This window comes from Synchiropus splendidus, chromosome 13, assembly GCF_027744825.2.
Source record: "Synchiropus splendidus isolate RoL2022-P1 chromosome 13, RoL_Sspl_1.0, whole genome shotgun sequence".
Lineage (NCBI taxonomy): Eukaryota > Metazoa > Chordata > Actinopteri > Syngnathiformes > Callionymidae > Synchiropus > Synchiropus splendidus.
This window is the reverse complement of record NC_071346.1, coordinates 12,109,329-12,128,261: the sequence shown is the minus strand read 5'-3', so window position 1 is coordinate 12,128,261 and position 18,933 is coordinate 12,109,329.

Genomic DNA, 18,933 nt, shown 5'->3' with positions numbered 1-18,933 from the left:
TGAATGTAATTTGTATGTTTTTCATGTTGGTTTCATTGTTCTGGTGTACTGTCACTTTAAGATCTTTTTGCGCATGTGTGAACGGGGCTTCCCCAGAATGCCGTAAAGTTAACAAATGTTATTCATAGTTAAATAAAACTTTGACTGTAAACATATATTTGTATTACATGTGTGTTGCAGCTGAAGTGCTAGCCGACTCGTGGTGGAACTGCCGATTCACGTTTTATCTTTTTTTAACAGTTTAAATCGGCAAGAACGTCACGACTCCGTGGTTCATTCAATCTCCAAGACACAACGCAGAGTATTGACCGATGGAAAGACAAGCCCCTTACATAAACAATTTTAATAATCCATCGTGTTTTGTCATTGCATCAATGCAGAATCATTCATGTCTGCATCATGATGCGTCGAGAAAACAGTTATTTTGCACCACCCTTGTGTATATACTAGTGATGGGTATCATGAAACAGTATTGCAGGGTTGATGAAACTGTCAGTGTACTTTTCATTTGCCCCTAGATGGCGCTCCTGGTTTAGAAATGCTGTGTGGTTTCATTGAATTCGTGGTTCAAGTCCATATATTTTACAGCAGACAGCGCCATCTGGTGGCCTCTGAAAGTCAGGACGCTGTTTCATGAAACCTCATCCACCCATCACTAGTATATACCAATTGACACAATGGATTATACCACTCCATGACTAACCTTAACACCAACCTCCATCTTTCTCTTGTCTGATGTGCTGCCCGCAGCAGCAGGATATGCTGTGGAAGGTGAAGCTTCCATTGAAAGTCAACTATCATGCATTTCACTGGACACTCAGTCAACACTGAAAACTCCAAATGAGAATATCAGCTATTTGATGCCTTAAGGGGACGTGGGACAGGGTGGATGGATGGATGACTCATGAAATTTGGGGTGTTGTGAAATGAGAGATATTGTCAACTGAGTCAAAACAACAGACTATAAGGGATTCTCTGGACTCACTACACACTCACACCATAGACACACATGCGCTTTAGTTCGCGACACACACACACACTCACATGCTGGACTGTTGTTGTTTATTTTTATTTTTTTCTTATCTTATTGTAGCATTGTTTTTCTATCTATATTTCATTCAGACTCTTGGCCAAATAAGAAAATTAAATTGCCACATGTGAGTTCCACTTTTGTTATAAGTATCTGATAATAAAACAGGACAGTGTTTTTGTCAATCCTCCCCACATGAGATGTTTTGGTGAAAGCAACAGCTCGATGTTTGATGTTGACTAACAAAAAGGGGAGAAAAAAAATCAGCTTCTACGGTGCGCCTCGGAGAGAGGAGGCAGACGATGCTTTGTAGCTGTGTCAGCACATGATAGAAAAGGCAATTGTCTGAGATGGAGTTCAGCATAGTCCTCCTCCACACCGGTGCTCAGGCCTTCAGGGTGTTCAGTCCTGCAACAAAGACGGACTCTTTCACTTGCTTGTTTGGTCTGTCGGCGTTCCTGGCATTGATGTTTTCTGTGTGAGCACAAGAAATATCCAGCATAGATGAGGGCTGTGAAACATGGAAAACACAACGTTGGACAAGAACCACCGGCATGTTATCGGCACAGTGCAGAAATGACCAGAAACTGGGGGGGAAATACATTTCAATGCTTTTTAATTTGACGGATGGTTGAAAGACATATTATTTCAGCACTCCAACCCTCCAGATCAGGAGGGTTGAACCGCAGCCACAGAAAGCGGCCAAAATGTTAACAAGTGTCGTGCCAAAATAACTTTTTCATTGAGTCTTTTTTTTCTCCATAATGCAGAATGATTTATTTCCCCCTCACGTTGAACCAAGAAGTTTACAGCTTTTGAAATTGTGTTTTTTGTTATTAAATATGGTACATATCAGGGTGGGCAAACTGGTCCTCACAGAGTTTTTGCTCCCACTGGTCAAAGACACACGTTTTAACCAATGACGTGGTGAAACAAGCAGCGCCGACTATCAACTGACAACACTCTTGAAAATTGTTTGGTTGGAACAAAAACCCGCACCCACTGTGGCCCTTTGTGGACTGGTTTGCCAACCATGTATCTTCAAAAATGATATTGGATCCCAGGGTGACATTGCAGTAAGGTTGCGCAAAAAAATTGGCAATTTTAATTGTGGTCATATATATATATATATATATATATATATATATATATATATATATATATATATATATATATATATATATATATATTTTTTTTTTTTTTTTTTTTTTTTTTTTTAATAAAACAACTACAGTGCCAGCCTGACACCTGTCAATCACTGACATGGGGGGACATGAGGGAAGAGATGGACATTAGAACTCTATTTGTTCCTGTTGTCGGTACTAACCTACTACTACTTTTTCCTAAAGAAAAAAAAGGACAAAAGAAAACTGTTGTGAAAATTGGAAAAAAAAAAGTCAAAATTCGGAATAAAATAAATATAATAAAATCATGTCTAAATACATCATAAAATAAAAATAATATATTTTATTTGATAAATGTTCGAATTTTGAAAACTGCTTCAGCAGGTGCTTTCATGAACAGTTTTTACTGTTGCAGGGAGCAGAATCACTATCATTCTCCATAGTTGGTAACTATCACAGATTTACAGCTGTCAAGTCAATTCAGTGACTCACGACTGCCACCATACCTGGATACTGTATTAAAACTCAGCGTCTCAAAGTCCAATATAAAACAATCCTGTAATGCCGAATGCTACTTTTGACATGAACGTTGGACGCAAAAGTCACTTGAAGACGTCTTATGAGTGAGAATGGGTTGATTATTTTTGCAATATTACGTGACCAAAGTCATAAATATGCAAGATTAAAGACGAACTATGATGGAGTTAAAGTCAACCTTGACGTTGACTTTAACGTCTCTGTTTGTTATGCTACTACACTACGCAAAGTGTCATATGCACAAGCACTGTAGCTTTGTTTTCCGTGGATTTGTGTTGATGCCGGAAACACCGAGCCGCTCGCATCATTGTTGCCCTGTTCCGATCTTGATCGTAATCCTGAATAATGAATTATCGTATGTTTATTTCAATACAGCGCTCCAGAGTTTCAAGGATTCTGTCCTCACCGCAGGAGAACTTGTGGGTTACTACTGGGCAGTGAAACCCTGATCTGCACCCTTAAGCTGTGACGTCATAATCTCAACACCTCTGTTGGGCAGAGACCCACCCTCTTAAAACCCACCCCGCAGCCAAAACAGGGCACTTTCGAGTCACACAAAACAACTTTGGCTGCTGTAAGCAGTGTGTGATTCGGCCTCTCGTGGCAGGCTTTAACGCTGGCTCGCCTATGGATAAACATTGGTCAGTCTTCATTCACATTTTCTTTACATTCAGAATGTGAGAGAAGACCACATTAAGTTGATGTTTACTCCTGTTTGCCCCTCAGAGCTCGCCTTGACCCAACATTGATTTAGTCTCTTTAGAACAAGAAATGTTTTCACTGTGACAAGCAAGTGTTTCAAACGCAATTCATGAAACGGCGGGGTCTCTATTGACCTATGTGTCATGTAATTAACATATTCATTTTTCAAGTCTGATATATATATATATATATTTTTCCATATGATTAATGTCTCTCATCTTTCCTCGATTGGTACACATGAATACTGAAGCTGCATGACTGTTACAAGTAGCTGCGCTGGTGAGCAAGACGACTGAAACTGAATTGAATTGTCAATAGTGGCGTGTAACACGTCTCTTTATATAGCGCATCCATTCCTGGTATAAAATGACGTTCTTTTTTCGGTTTGCTTTAGCTCACCTGTTGCACTAACTTTTGAAGGACAGCATTACCATACAACACTTCTATTAAATTAAATGTCACGCCACACACAGTAACAACACGATAAAATGTCACACAAGCCATGAATTATTGATAAGATTTAGTTTTAATATATCGCTTCTGATCTGTAATCATTTTTCTAATCCGGCCGTGAGTTTTGGTAGCCTTTCTTTTTGCCCTTCCTTTGGCTCGTACGCTCACTTCATTTACAGCCACCACCTTTTGGAGGCAGTTAGGCGGCTGTTCTAATCTCATCCATCAGGGAGACGGTGGGATGGACAGCAGCAGGTCTCTTTCTTATCTCTCGCGCTGGCGTCTCTCGCAGGCTCGCTCTGTCTTCTTCGACTGGTGGTGCCACTGACAGCAGGTTTCTTGGCGCCGACTCGCCGTTTTATAGCTGAGTGATGCGCTCGCTCTTGATGGTCCGTCCTGCTCACCTTAAAGAGCACTTGGTCAAGAGACGTAAAAAGTTCTCGGAGCACAATGAGCGATCAATAGCGGTTTGTTTGGAAGAATTAAATGCAGCCCTTTTGAGCTGTTTTTGCAACTTTGAACACTTTCAATTTATATTTTTTTAAGTGAATTTCTACCATGTTGTTGAGAATTATTTTTTAATATTTTTTTTTTAATAAAATGAAAATCAAGTCAAAGTGTATGTGGAATCAAATCTTCCATTTTGGTTTGTGATTCCACTTGAATGCGGAGATCAATGAGGCGCAAAAGAGCCATGACTCAAACTGACCGTACTCAACTGAACTGAATGAGCAAAGTCAGTGTAAGAACTACCGTAATTTCCTCCACACCCACTAAATTTAAGAAGGAAAATTGATCTTGTTCATACATAAGCCGCAGGTTCAGTGGTGCTGTCTGCGCTGTGGACAGGTCAGCGGTGCACCGGCTTATAAACACTTTTCAAAGCTAGTTTTGAAAACGGGATCCAGAATCGAGAGTGAGGAAACGGCCGAAACAAGTTGCGTAATATGAGCGCCTTGATTTATCCACTCTGCTCTCACAATAGTCAAAACAGCCAGACATCGTCTTTTATTCACATTAAAGTGCTCAAAATGCGGAGTTTTCGCCCGCGTGCGCAAAGTTCCGACAGCACTACCGGTCTCAGCGGCTGCTTCTCCATTCCAGACCTACAGAAGATCAACTCTAGTGACGGAGCTGTGGGAACGCGAGCAAAAACAACACATTTTAAGTGGTTTAAGGGTAAATAAAAAGCGTGATTTAATCTGAGTTCAGCCTGTAAAAATCCACACATTAGCCGAGCTGTTGTACTGTATAAGCCACAGGGTTCAAACCATGACAAAAAAGTAGCGGAAATTACAGTAGTTAGAATTATCTCAATTGCGAAATTACTTGACTCCAATAACAAGGACGTCACGCTTGTCCTCTTCTCACCTTGAAACATTCGTTAGTCCCCACACTTACTATATAATTTACTTTTAATTGCTGGAAGATGACAGCTCAGCACTGAATATCACACGTGTATATTCAGTGCATCACTGAGTAAAATAAATTCTGAAGAAACACAATAATTCACATTCGAGGACTGCTAATAAACACAGCCGTATTCATGATGTCTTTCCCCAGAATTATGTTTGTAAAAGGCGGATGATGAAAATCTGATGGAAATATTGAAAAATATTTTCTTCGGGAGTGGCAGGTTTAATTATGGGTTATGTCTGCACGACTTCTGCAGAGGTGCTCAGACTCCCATTCCTGATGTGTTTGCTGTTAAGGTCTGTTTACCCGATATCAACCTTTGCTACGATTAATATTTCATATGGTCTCTTGTGGCTGGCTGCCTTTTTCTACACCTCACTCAGACGCCTGGACGTGGTTTTTATAAAGCTGCCAGATCTGTTTTTCTACGAATAAATGGCACGAATGAGAAGTCATAGACCATTCATTTATAAATAAAATGCCAAGTGTGATGAAGGTACAACAGAGTGTTACGGTCACACAAAGAAAACGTGCTGGCAGTGCAAGATTAAAGCGGTAATATCATGAGAATTAAGTTGCCAAAATACAAGAATAAGTCATTATAATGAGAATAAAATACTGCATAATAGTCTGACACTCTGTCGCCGCTGATGTCGAGCATCTTGTGAAGCTTACACATGAAGACGTATTTTATCTTGTAGCACATAAGCACCAAATTATGATCAAGATCGGAACAGAGCAACAAGGATGCGTACGACTCTGCGTTTCAGGCATCAACACAAATCCACGGAAAACAAAACTACAGTGCATGTGTATAGGACACATTGCGTAGCATAGTCGCATAACAAACATAGAGACGTTAAAGTCAACATCAAGGTTGTCTTTAATTCCATCATATTTCGTCTTTAATCTTGCATATTTATGACTTTGGTCACGTAATATTGAATAAATAGTCAATCCATTCTCACTCATAACACGTCTTCAAGTGACTTTTGCGTCCAACGTTGATGTCAAAAGCAGCATTCAGCATTACATGTTGACACATAGGTGTCAATAGAGTGAAAAAAGAAATCCTCCACCGGTTGTGGGGTCGAACATCTGCAGCCCTCATTACTCACTAGATCATAATGGATGTCTCTTGGTATGAGTAGCTCCTTCTGTGGCTCTCTTCCTTAGTGATGGTGCCGAAGAAATGCGTGGTCGTATTAGGTGACTTATATACCAAGTGACAACAAACAGAACACGTACAGAATGGAGCGCCATCCATGCCTAACCCTCACCTCCTTCTGTCTTTTAGATGAAGCCTTAGGTGACTTATATACCAAGTGACAACCAAGTGACAACAAACAGAACACATAGAGAATGGAGCACCATCCATGCCTAACCCTCACCTCCTTCTGTCTTTTAGATGAAGCCTTAGGTGACTTATATACCAAGTGACAACCAAGTGACAACAAACAGAACACATAGAGAATGGAGCGCCATCCATGCCTAACCCTCACCTCCTTGTGTCTTTTACATGAAGCCTCTGCCCACAGCATCAGTATATGTCTTGGGAGGACGAGCTTGTGCTTCCATTGAAAGTGTAAGGTGTCGACATAGGATGCAAAATTCACTTCAAGATAGTTGCTATCGGTCAAAGATGAAGAGTAAGACAAACCAGTTCAGGGGTTTGACCAGGGAAGACGGTGGCTACGTCACTGTGGACCCCTACTGGGAAATGCAAAAGGCTTAAACAGATACATGAAAACCACAATCTGACTCAATCTCCTTTGCTAAAGCAGGATTGTTTGCCTCGTCCAAGTGAATCCTTGGCTACCATTGGTCCCGTCCATGATGTGGCATCACGGTATAATCGAAACGACGGATGCAATCTGGCCCCGCATCAGCTGACGGGTCAATCTATATCTCATTACTTGGCCCAAACAATATCATCTTGGCCAGGATCCACGTCGCATCACAACTAATGGAGTTCCAGGAATATCTCGCGTGAGCGCCAACCCCCTGTCTTTTAAACGTTGAGGCAAATAAAGCGGGTCTCATCTTCCCCGCGGCGACTCTGAAGGACGCTTTAATTCCACTTTACACCCTTATATGTTTACTTTTCATTTTCATCCTAAATCCCCACCCTCCCCCCTCGGTCGGCATTATTCGCTTTGCTTGTGTGATTCACTTTCTATTAGGGGATTAAAAATCAATTATGCAGGAAGCCGAGCGTAGGCGTGATTATAGCCGCGCATGACGGCGCCATTCATCACAGGACCACTCGTCTGTGCACACGAGTCACACCAAGACGGCCATATTTCACCAGCAACAGTGGCCATGTCTTCTACACGCAGCGAATGGAGAAGCTGCACTTTCAGTGTACAATTAATGACCACGCTGCTTTGGCATAAAAACAAACATTTGTCAAGAGCAAAAATGTTCATCCTTCACTGTTATCTGTAATTATGATTTAAGCAGCCATTCCTGCTAATTATGAAATGATGACAATTACAAGGCCGTTCATTGAGACTGGAGTCACATGGTAATGAGCTTAAAGAGACTGAATAAGTTCTGAAAAAGCTCCAGTACTCCCCGCGTGTCTGGCAGTCTTGAAACATGTTGACAGCAGAGGTGTGGAGATGTTCCATGGCACATATCAGGAGAGTGGTTTCCCTCTTTATTTCAGGTTTAGTTCTGGTTATCAGGAGGACAACATCTTTCTTTATGACTATAGATCTGTGCAACTCATTCGCACTCCCAAAGTGTCAGATAGTGACTACTTGCTGGTACACTTTTGCATCTAACAACAATAAGTAAGTTTTGTCATATTGTTTTTCTTTTTTTTTTTTCTTTTTTAAGCCAAGTCTTCGATAAATATTTTCAGAATGTTGACAAACCAACCCATCTTCACTCCTCACTTTTGCTTCCTATACTAATGACAAAGGCAGCTTTTGGCATGCCTGGCGCCGGGGGAAGCACGACGAGCGTTGTGTAGGTTGATGCTTGGTACACATGGTTGGGGGCACAGTGGATGTCATTTGTGATTCATGGCCCCTTATTTGGGGTCTGGAAGTTACTGTGACTGAAACACATGGCTGTTCTGAGGGGCTTTAAATAGAAATGTTGACATGTGGAATGAAAGGACCGACCTAACCCCAACGTCTGTCTTTCTTTTACGTAACGCGCCACCCTCGGCGTCAGGATATGACGCGGGAAGGCGGAACATCTGCTTCAATTGAAAGCCTATCGCATAAACAAACAGTGCCGAAATACTTGGGGTGTAGCGGTACCCGTACTCGGACCGGAACACTTTGGTACAGGGCCTCAGGGTCAATGTTCGTGTGTACTGTTAAAGTCTGATACGTTCTTTTTTTTTTTTTGTAGATCGGGTAAATGCACATTCCCGTAAGTTCAATGAGAGAAATAAAAATAATATAGAGTTACATTAATAATCATATGAATTATGTTGCATACAGGCATAGTTTTGATGCGTCAAACCAGTTCATTCAAGTAACTGACTAAATGGAGTCTTGATTACAACCAAGATTTATTTTTCCGCTCAACAAACTTGGCTTGAGTTGAAATATCTGAACATGACTACAGGCAACTTGAGCGCAAATCTCTGACATTTAGCTTTGGTGTCACTCTGACTGAACCCTTTCCAACCTCCCACCCTCACAATGCTTCAACATATATCCATATTGGCGTCATCGCTTGCTGAGTCACTTTTGCTCTCACCGGCGTGAGGCAGCAAAATGTTATCATTGTTATGCATGTTTTTTTTTGTTTTTTTTTGTTATCGGGCTAAAGCGAGACCTCCCTAAAATGTAATGACGAGAGTGGTTTAGGTCCGGAGGTAAATCACTTTAGCCATTTCATGAGTGCTAATGCAGGCATGCATGCGAACAGGAGTTTATTCTCAGTGCAAACTGGATTCACATCCCAGCGGAGGGAGGTTCAGCCGTCAGTCCATGAAAGGTTTGAATCAAAAATGACTTCAACCTAAAGTGGATTCCTCCCACTGACTGCTGAGTCGGGTTAGTCATGCATGCTACAGGAACGGAGTGGAGTGAAATCACCTTCTCGCTCTAAATGGAGCTGTCAGACCAATGGCAAGACTTCGCCGCAGCAGCGGATGAGAGTTAATAGAAGACACCGCTAAATCACCTGTCTTCATGTGTTGTTCTAGCTGGCTTTTAAAAATATTTTAATATGATGCTTAACTTTAATCTTTGTTCGCACAGTTTAAATTTGACTTTTACATTCATTTTTAATCGGATAAATTGAATAACGTCTTGTTTTTGGGTGGCACATAGTGATGGGTAGATGAGGCATCATGAAACAGTATTGCAGGATTGATGAAACAGTGTCCTAACTTTCAGAGGCCACTAGATGGCACTCTTGGTTTAGAACTGATGTGTGCTTTCATTGCATTAGTTGTTCAAGTCCAAACATTTTACGGCATTTGGTGGATTAGTACTACATGAAATACATTTAGTTTGACATTATATTATATGGTGAAGTATATCGCAAAAAAAGCATAGACAACTAGGCAGTAAACTCAGTCTGGTGATTTATAAAACCTTCATCTTTGATATGTGATGTTAGTTTTGGCAGATCTTTGCAAAGATGTTTGTAAACTGAAGTTCAACGTTACACACTTGGGTTTTTTTTTTTTTTAGAAACCAGAAAAAAGTTTAAATTAAAAAAAAGAAAAAACACAAAAACTAAAATATTTTTGACATATTTTGATCCATTTAGGTTCCGATAAATAAAATAATACACAAAAAAATTGTCATCTTTTTCATCTTGCTTTCCAATCTCAATAAAATTTGACTTTTACATTCATTTTTAATTGGATAAATAGAATATTATCTTGTTTAGGGGTGGCACATAGTGATGGGTAGATGAGGTATCATGAAACAGTAATGCAGGGTTGATGAAACAGTGTCCAAATTTTCAGAGGCCACTAGATGGCGCTCTTGATTTAGAAATGATGTGAGCTTTCATTGAATTAGTTGTTCAAGTTCAAACATTTTACGACAGACAGTGCCCTCTGGTGGCCTCTGAGAATCTGGACACTGTTTCATGAAACCTCAGCTACCATCACGAGTGGCACCTGTCCCAGCAGCACTGTGCAGTAGCAGAAGTCTTAGGTTTGAGTCCGACACATGGCACCCTACGTCCAGCACTAGCGTTTTCAACTTTCTACGTCTCTGAAGAACTGGGGTAACACTGTAGACTGGAGAACATATTCACTACTTATTTGCCTTTTTTACAGTCAATAATCTGCAATGGTGATGGTGTTCAGAGTGAACGTTTGGTGACTATTCCAGGGTAAGATGATGTCAGGCCCAGCAAGACAGTAATACATGCTTTATAAAGGATTAATTACAGGTTAATGTGCTCCTAATACACTTGGAAATGAGTGGTATATTTATGGCGATACTAATCTAAAGTGTTTTTGTTCGGCTTCTAATGGTTCTTCATCTGTCCCACATCTGCCGTCCTGTTATAGATTACTCTTATCTGTTTCCTGTTTGTTTGGCATGAATGGTTAAGCCACAATGACAACCTTAGATTTGTGGATTTTCTGGTCTTGACCTCCAAGTTTTGGGAACACCTAGTTTACTTTCACTCGCTGTCGGTGAAATCGGATCTGAATACCATCCTTGGCCACGAAGGTCATGTGATGCTGGGGATGATCCCAGTCTGTGTGGTGTGGAAGCTGCCGGCGTCAGACAATGGAAATGAGCGCAGATACATGAGAGCTGTGTCAGGACTCACCTGATATGAGCTGACATTACCAGACAGTTTATGCAGAGTCAGGCCTCGCCATCGGCCGCAAACTCAATTTAGCGTTAATCTGATTATGTGGCTGAGTTAGATGGCTACAGATCATGTCCTGGACATGACCATGATTTGATAAAGTGCTTTTGATAAACTCTGAGGTCATTCACTTGAAAGGGAGGGAACCATACATGTATATAGAGATGGAGAAAGTGCTCACCTGGGAATTCAGTTGAACCTGTGCAGAGTCAAGTTTGTGGCCTCCAGTCCAGCGTCGTAGCTGTGGTGAAGTCGTGTCATGTCTGAGTTGCTAGTAAAGGAAGGAGATGAAAGAATGAATATATGTTAAATATATGTAAACTGAACATCCAAGTTAAAGATCAATTGTCATGTGAAAGAAATTAAAAAATATGACTTGAATAAACTCGAAATCATTCTGATCCAGGTTGTGATTTTCGTCTCATACTATTGTCCAATACAAGTATCATCCGAGTTACGACCGGGATCGGTTCCGACCAACCGGCCGTAAGTCAGATTGGACGTAAGTCGAATGCCGTTCAAAATAGCCGACGCCAGGGTTACAGGTTCTACTGTAGTGGTAGATGGCTGTGTGAGAGTGAGATGCTGGAATACTGTGCTGCTGTAACTGTCGTACGCGATGCCGACTGGCTGCTGTAACTGTCGTACGTGATGCCGGGCTGCTACGTGCTGTGGTGCCAGACATTGAATAAAAAAAAAAAAAAAAAAAGTATCTGCTGGCTGTGGTCGTAAGTACGAGTGGACGTAAGTCAGACGTTACTCGTATTTATTTGTGATTTTCAAATGTCATTGATGGTCAAATTCCAGTAAGTACAACGTTGCCAGCAGGTGGCAGTAGTTTTCCAGAACTCAACCTCATAGAAACAGAGCAAGAAAGTCTTCCATTGGTGGCAGTGGCTTTGAGGAGTCTACAGTATCCAGAAGACTTGACATTTCAACATTATTCTGACAATTATGTCGGCTTATTTGGCGAAAGGATAACAGAGAAACTCCTTGGTTTAAGCAACACTTGCAAAGAAACACAAGTTTTTATGTCCAATTCAAGCAGATCATTTGACTTGAAATGACTCAAAGCTACTTATCTTCTCTTCTGTCTTAATATGGGGTATGGGGCTTGGTTGTATTTTATCCATCTGCTCTGCTGCCAAAGCAAAGTGCTGAAGTTCTTCGCTGCACCAACAGATCTGAATATCAAAGGACGAGTCTTTTTTTTTTTCTTTTTGTTTTTCAATGTATTCGGCATGTTGTTTCCCAGCATATCCCTGACCCGCCGGAGCACGTCTTCTGTTAGATTTCACACAACCTCATCACTGAATTGAAGCTGAACTTGCCCATGGGGACCCATATCAAAGCCTTCACTTTCTATTACCAGATTGCATGTTTGTGCTGCGCCGTCTTCCCTCCGAGCGGAGCGTCAGCATTTAACGGAAGCAACGTGCCAGTGCAACCTCTCTAACTAGAAAACCATAGCTATATCAAGTGTGTCGAGGTGGTGGGGGCAGGAGAGAGTTCGTTGCTGTGATGGATAACATTTAAATCATGGTGTTTCTGGCTGGTGCTGCAGTCGAAGACACAGTTCTCACGCATCTTAGATGCTCAAAAGAAATGTGATTATAGGTTTAAGAATAAAATATCTTAACATAATGATGATAAAAATATAAAAAGCATGTTTCTCTTCATCCATTTGAGCCACTTCCACTGCACTCTATCAGACCTCAACAGTCAGTAAAGTGCTCAAAAGTGCTCCACTTGTCCGCTAGTAACTTTTAACTGCAAAAAAATGCACCATGAAATTAGAGAATGAAAACAAATTTGAATTTACTGATCTTATTTTCTTTATTTCTTGGACATGAAAACTCAAGGCTCAGGTTTATGCAGGCTTAAAACCTATGGCAACATAAATCTGAGGTCCATTTTTACACAAATTCAAGATCATCCAGATCAAGAGTTAGTACTTCATGAAAGCCCAATGTAGTACTTTTGGTTTGACTGGCCAGCTGTGCCAGTACCTGACTTACATTCTATTGTGAATTACATAGACAACTAGGCAGTAAACTCAGTCATGTGACTGATACTACCTTCATGTATGATATATGATGCTAGTTCTAGCAGGTCTTTGCAAAGATGTTTGTAAATTGAAGTTCAAAAACTCGCTGTTTTTTTTTTAGAAACCAGTAAAATGTAAAAAGAAAAAAAAAACTAAAATACTGTCGACACACAATTTGATTAGGTTCTGATGAATAAAATATTTCGCAAAAAATGGTCACCTTTTTCATGTGGTTTCCAATCTCAATAACAGTTGACAGAAGTTGATCTTGATGTTATTTTTGATCGACCATTTGGAACCAGCAGAGCTCAAAGTTTAATGTCTTCAAGTCGAACAAGGATCTGATTGAATGGAAATGTATGCGACCTGTCCTGGATATCTTTACTTTGACTGACAGTAATGCTCTTGAGATAGTCCCGCCCCCCGTACCATTGCAACCTTGACACTGGAGTAAGTGGCTGAAAGTCAATGAAAGATGTTTCCACTTGCTACACAGAAACTCAGTCTTATCTCATCTTGTATTTCTCATTTGTACAATGAGAAATACGCAAATCAAAACTATTCACCTCGGAACGTCCAGTTTTCCTTTGAAGTTTGTAAAGAAACTCACACTGCGCTTATGGGGCAGACGGCTAACTTTTTTTCTTTCTGACAACCTGGCAAAAATTTCATCAGCACCTCATGGCTTTAAATTTAGTTGCAGTGTCCTTGACTTCAACTCGCTGCAACATCAGCATCAATTAAAATCTTCCCCTTATAGCGCCGGGCCTCCATCTTTCCTCCTCCTCCCTATAGAATTCAAGTGTATAGAATTGATAAGTATGAAGCCTGTGCCCTCATCTACATATCCGAAGCCAAGTGCTGTCATCTGTGGCTTAAGAGTTTGCTGCATACACACTTTATAAAACCCTGCCCTGACTTGCATTCATCTGGGCCTCCACCTGTTTATCTGTCATTTTCTTTACTGCTAGTATCAAAGGACAACTTCACTGGGATGGTGTTTTGGATACTTCTCACCAAACAATGGCCCTTACACAACTTTAAAATGCCCTTTTTGACATCCTATTTGCACATGTATTTTTGTGTTTCTAGCTTGCATCCTAAGTGACTGTGGATTTGTATGCAGCTAGAATCTTTCCCACATCTTTGAACTTCACATCAGTTCAGTTGAGATTTTTGTTAGATCGACTTTGCTCTCTCTCTCATCCATTTGTGACGTCACACTGACCACGGTCACATGCTGAGAGTAGCTCACAGAGTCCGATGCAACGGAGACCAAAAAAGAAACTATTGAGTAATGTCACCTCCGTGACCAGTGGTGGGAGCCTCTGCTTTCTTTGCTTTCCAGACGAGTCAATAGCTATTTAAAGCCCGTCGAACAGGCCATGTGTTTCAGTCACAATGACTTTTTTCACTGGCACTAAGAAGGACAGCCACGTAAGGCGTTATAAATAGCAAGTGACAGTATTTGCTGACAAGTGTTTCTGAACTTCTTATAGTTGGACTAAGCTTTTAACTTCCTCTAACGCATTATTTGGGTTTTTTTATGCAAACATGTTGAATGAGAGACAATGCTCCCCCATAGTTTTCAAGGTTTTAAGATGTTAAAATACCTTTCAGGTGGCACAATATTATTAATAGGCTGCGTATTTATGCACTTGCTTGAATCTTGGCTGAGAAAGAAAATAATTCAGTGTATCATTCAAACAAAGCAGGGACAGAGAACTTTGTTTATTTGGCATTTTTTGGCTTTTTTTGGCCAGAAATCATGTGTTGGCTTGTTGAGACGCATCAGTCTTTTACATTTACAAGTTTTCTTTTTAGTTTTTTCCCTCAATTTTTAGTTTAATTTACTAAAACTATCTCTAAAGCAAAGACATCCAGTGGTGAAAACCTTTCATCCCTCTGGGGTTGATGGTCAAAAAACAAAGGATTCCCTTTACACAAGTTTTCTGAGAAACGGACTACAAAAATGCCCATTATGGGGCCCCTAAGTTGGTAAACACAAGCTATATGAATGAATGTTGCCATAACTGAGCTAATTTTCAAACCCTTTTTTATGACTCAAAACATTTTCTCTCCAGTGTCTTCGAGAATCTAACCCCAAATTCTGAGCTCTGTCACCCGTAGCCTCTGGATTCTGCTTTCAATCCGATGTGGACCTTCCTGTCGAATATCCTGGACTGTCAGTTCAGCCACTTCTATAGTTCTTTCAAGTCACTGTCCTTTCACTTGGGCTTATATCCTCCACGTCGCAGCAATCCTCCCTCAGTCCTCTTTTTTTATTACAGCCATGAATCAAATCACGGAAGCCCTACTGCTACTTTCCTCCTTCCATATTCATTGCCATCGCAGACAAGCCCAAATATTTAACCCCCTCGTGGATCAATGCAGTTGAAACACTTCCAGATCCAAGCCCAGCCACATTTGGGTTGTGAGGCGTCCTTGAGCGTGATTGGTTCTGGCAGCCGTGTCATTGATTCCTTCACTGAGAAAGAAGTATGTCATCATCCTTGGCGCCGACAGCAACACCTGTGATGAGGCTCTTCTGACACGCACGCCGGTTATTGCATAAGACACGCATGTATTTTCAATGTGAGGTTTGTTTTTAATCCTTGGGAATGAATAGAGTTAATCCATTTTCGAGGCACCACCAAGATATGTGTTATTTAGTTGCATCAACAATAGAACAAATTTTCCACATGCACCTCTGGAAATGAGTCTCTTGCCAGAATAAAAAAACCCTGAATCGTTCATCTTTATTTCTATGGATGAGTGCATAGAATTACAGGGGCTAAGATCAAACCCAGGTGTGGAATGCAAAGATACAAAAGCTTTCACAGTTCGAGTCCATAAATAATCCACCGCCGTTGACTCGGCACATGTTTCTCCTCTGACCCCCGTAAGTGGTCCGTAACCAAGTACATTGGGATGCACCGCACACTTCTAAATTCCACACCGCACCTGTCCTGGATGAGAGTGATTCCACCTGAAATGCAGTTAATTTAAGTGCAGCAAAGCCATTTAGTGACTGGTGTAAAGCTTGAAGGAGGCCAGCAAGGACATGTGGTTGCCGGCTGTTGACTCATTGACAAAGCAGCAAAGCGTCTGTGGAAGTAAGGAAAGGAAAGAAGAGAATATGTATGTTGAGGCAACTCATTAATGCGCACAGGAGAAGGCTGGGATTCAGGTGAGATCCAGTAGTCTATTAAGACTGGCGCACTGTGGTTGATATCGGTCTTAAAAAACAGTCCTCAAACCATAGCACAGGCATTGTGATAGTACAGAACTGGACCACAACTGAATGAGAACATCTCATGTTTCCTCCTCTCCTCTGAGAATCTTCTTCTTTTTCTTTTGGCTTCTCCCTTCAGGGGTGGCCACAGCGGATCACCCTCCTCCATCTCACCCTGTCCTCTGCTTCCTCTTCTCTCAAACCTACAGACCTCATGTCCTCCTTCACCACCTCCATCAATCTCCTCTGTGGCCTTCCTCTCCACCTTCTGCCTGGCAGTTCTTCCGACCAATGTACTGGCTCTCTCTCCTCTCTACATGTCCAAACCATCTCCATCTAGCCTCTCTGACTTTGTCTCCTAAACACCTGACATGTGCTGTCCCTCTGATCTACTGCTTCCTGATCCTATCCATCCTGCTCACTCCCAGAGAGAAGCTCAGCATCTTCATCTCTGCTACCTCCAGCTCTGCCCCCTGTCTTTTCCTCATGCCACTGTTTCCAAACCATACCACATTGCTGGTCAGACCACTGTTTTGTACACCTTCCTTTTCATCCTTTCTAAGACATACCTCTCTAGCTTATCTTCCACTTGCTCCCTCCTCTCACCACAGATCACAATGTCATCAAACATCATGGTCCAAGGGGCTTCTTGTCTAACCTCATCTGTCAACCTGTCCATCACCATGGCAAACAAGAAGGGGCTGAGAGCTGAGCGTTGGTGCCGTCACGCCTCGACCTTGAACTCTTCTGTTACACCTGCAGCACACCTCACCACTGTCTTACACATGGCATACATGTCCTGCACCACTCGGAATCATCCCAGAAGTGACCTGCCGTCAACTTAAAAACAGAGTTTCTACTTTTTTCACGGAACGCTTGTGTCAAGGAAAGTGACACGTGAGACTGGGTCAGACTGTCTAAATAAACTTTCACTGCTATTGAACTGTTCACAGAGAGACTCGGTGGCTGTTGTTTTGACATTTACACACGTGAATGGTGGATGACTGCAACTCACAGCTGACTTCACACAGCAATACGTTTTTGTTAGTCTGGAGAGTTTGGTGGAAGACACCAACTCACAGCTGACTTAGCACTGCAATGCGTTTTTGTTACTTTCCGTCAGCTCATTGGTTGAATGGGCCTTGTAAAATCTTGTCGGCACTGTAACGTTGACCCCTCACATGTTAAATGGGCTTCAAGAAAAGAGCTAACCACCAATCCACTGAAGCTGTCGTTGTTTTTCATACCTATTCCAGAGTTCATGCCTCAAGTTATCGATTGCAAAATATGTCATGCAAGCTTGTGTCATATTGTCTCTCGACTAAAAGACCACGCTCTAGCTGCAAGTACGGATGAAAGACGAGGGCGACAATAGTAGACACTTACATTTTTGGTTTGACAAAAATGAAGGTCAATAGATGAGGAAGAAGAACACGTCTTGAAGACATCTTTTGCCATTCATAATACCCATACTACATTTTTCAGAGATCAAACCAGCACATGATGAATGTTAGAAATCCATAACCATGATGATTTGTGAAGATGTTTCTAGTCAGCCCGGCAGACGGTGGCCTTTAAACAGACACAATGATTGATGGAGGATAGCTGGCGTTGGATGCCAGCAAGGCCAAAGGACGTAAACGCTATCTTAAATATCTCGCCATTGTGAGCTCGAGTGTTGAAATCATTTGAAGAGCAGACAATGACCAGAAGAGTTGTACAGGTCAAGTGAGGAGAAGAGTGTTCGTGTCTTGCTTTGTGGATGCTGTTAGTACTCCGTCATTTTGTCTGGGAAAAAATAAATAAATGCCACGCTTAATGCATTTATAATGATTAAACATCCGCGATGATGAATTTACCTGCCTCTTTGTCATTCAGAGGGCTCACAACGGTCCATAAAGAGGATTTATGCCCAACATGTTTTGGTCTTATCACATTACCGTCCTCACCATTAATGAAAGATGAACATTTGCATCACCCCCTGATGAGAACACAGAGTTTCAACACCATCTGCTATTTGTTCTGCTGCTGTTTTCATGCCTGTGCCCCTTTGAAGAAGGTCCTCATAAAGGCATTTAAATCCAATGCTAAATGGCTGTCACGCTGGCATTTACACACTAGCGGAATACAGATGAACTCTGCTAGCGGAGAATAAAAAGCTCCAAAACTAGTCTCCGTTGACGGATTATGATCAGTCTTTCAAAAAAATACCTGGTTCGTATCAACACTTCTTGCCACCTGCGGGGCCTTTGAAATTTAAAAAAGAGATATTGACTCCTGTCTGTTACGATATGCTTTATTTAAACCCAGACTTGTGAAAAATAATGTGACTAAATTCAGTTGTGTAAACTGCGATTTGACAGTATAGTGTGCACCAACATCCAGCGAAAATATGGCTATAAAGCACATAAATATTATCAATATTATTTATATTATAATATTTAAAAATATTAAAGATAGGGGTCAAACTACACTTGAACAGTTGGGCCGAGTAGTGTTGTAGAACAGGGGCATCTAAGTCAATCATACAAGAGGCTTAAGCCTCTATCATTGTAAGTAAGTAAATAAAAAATAA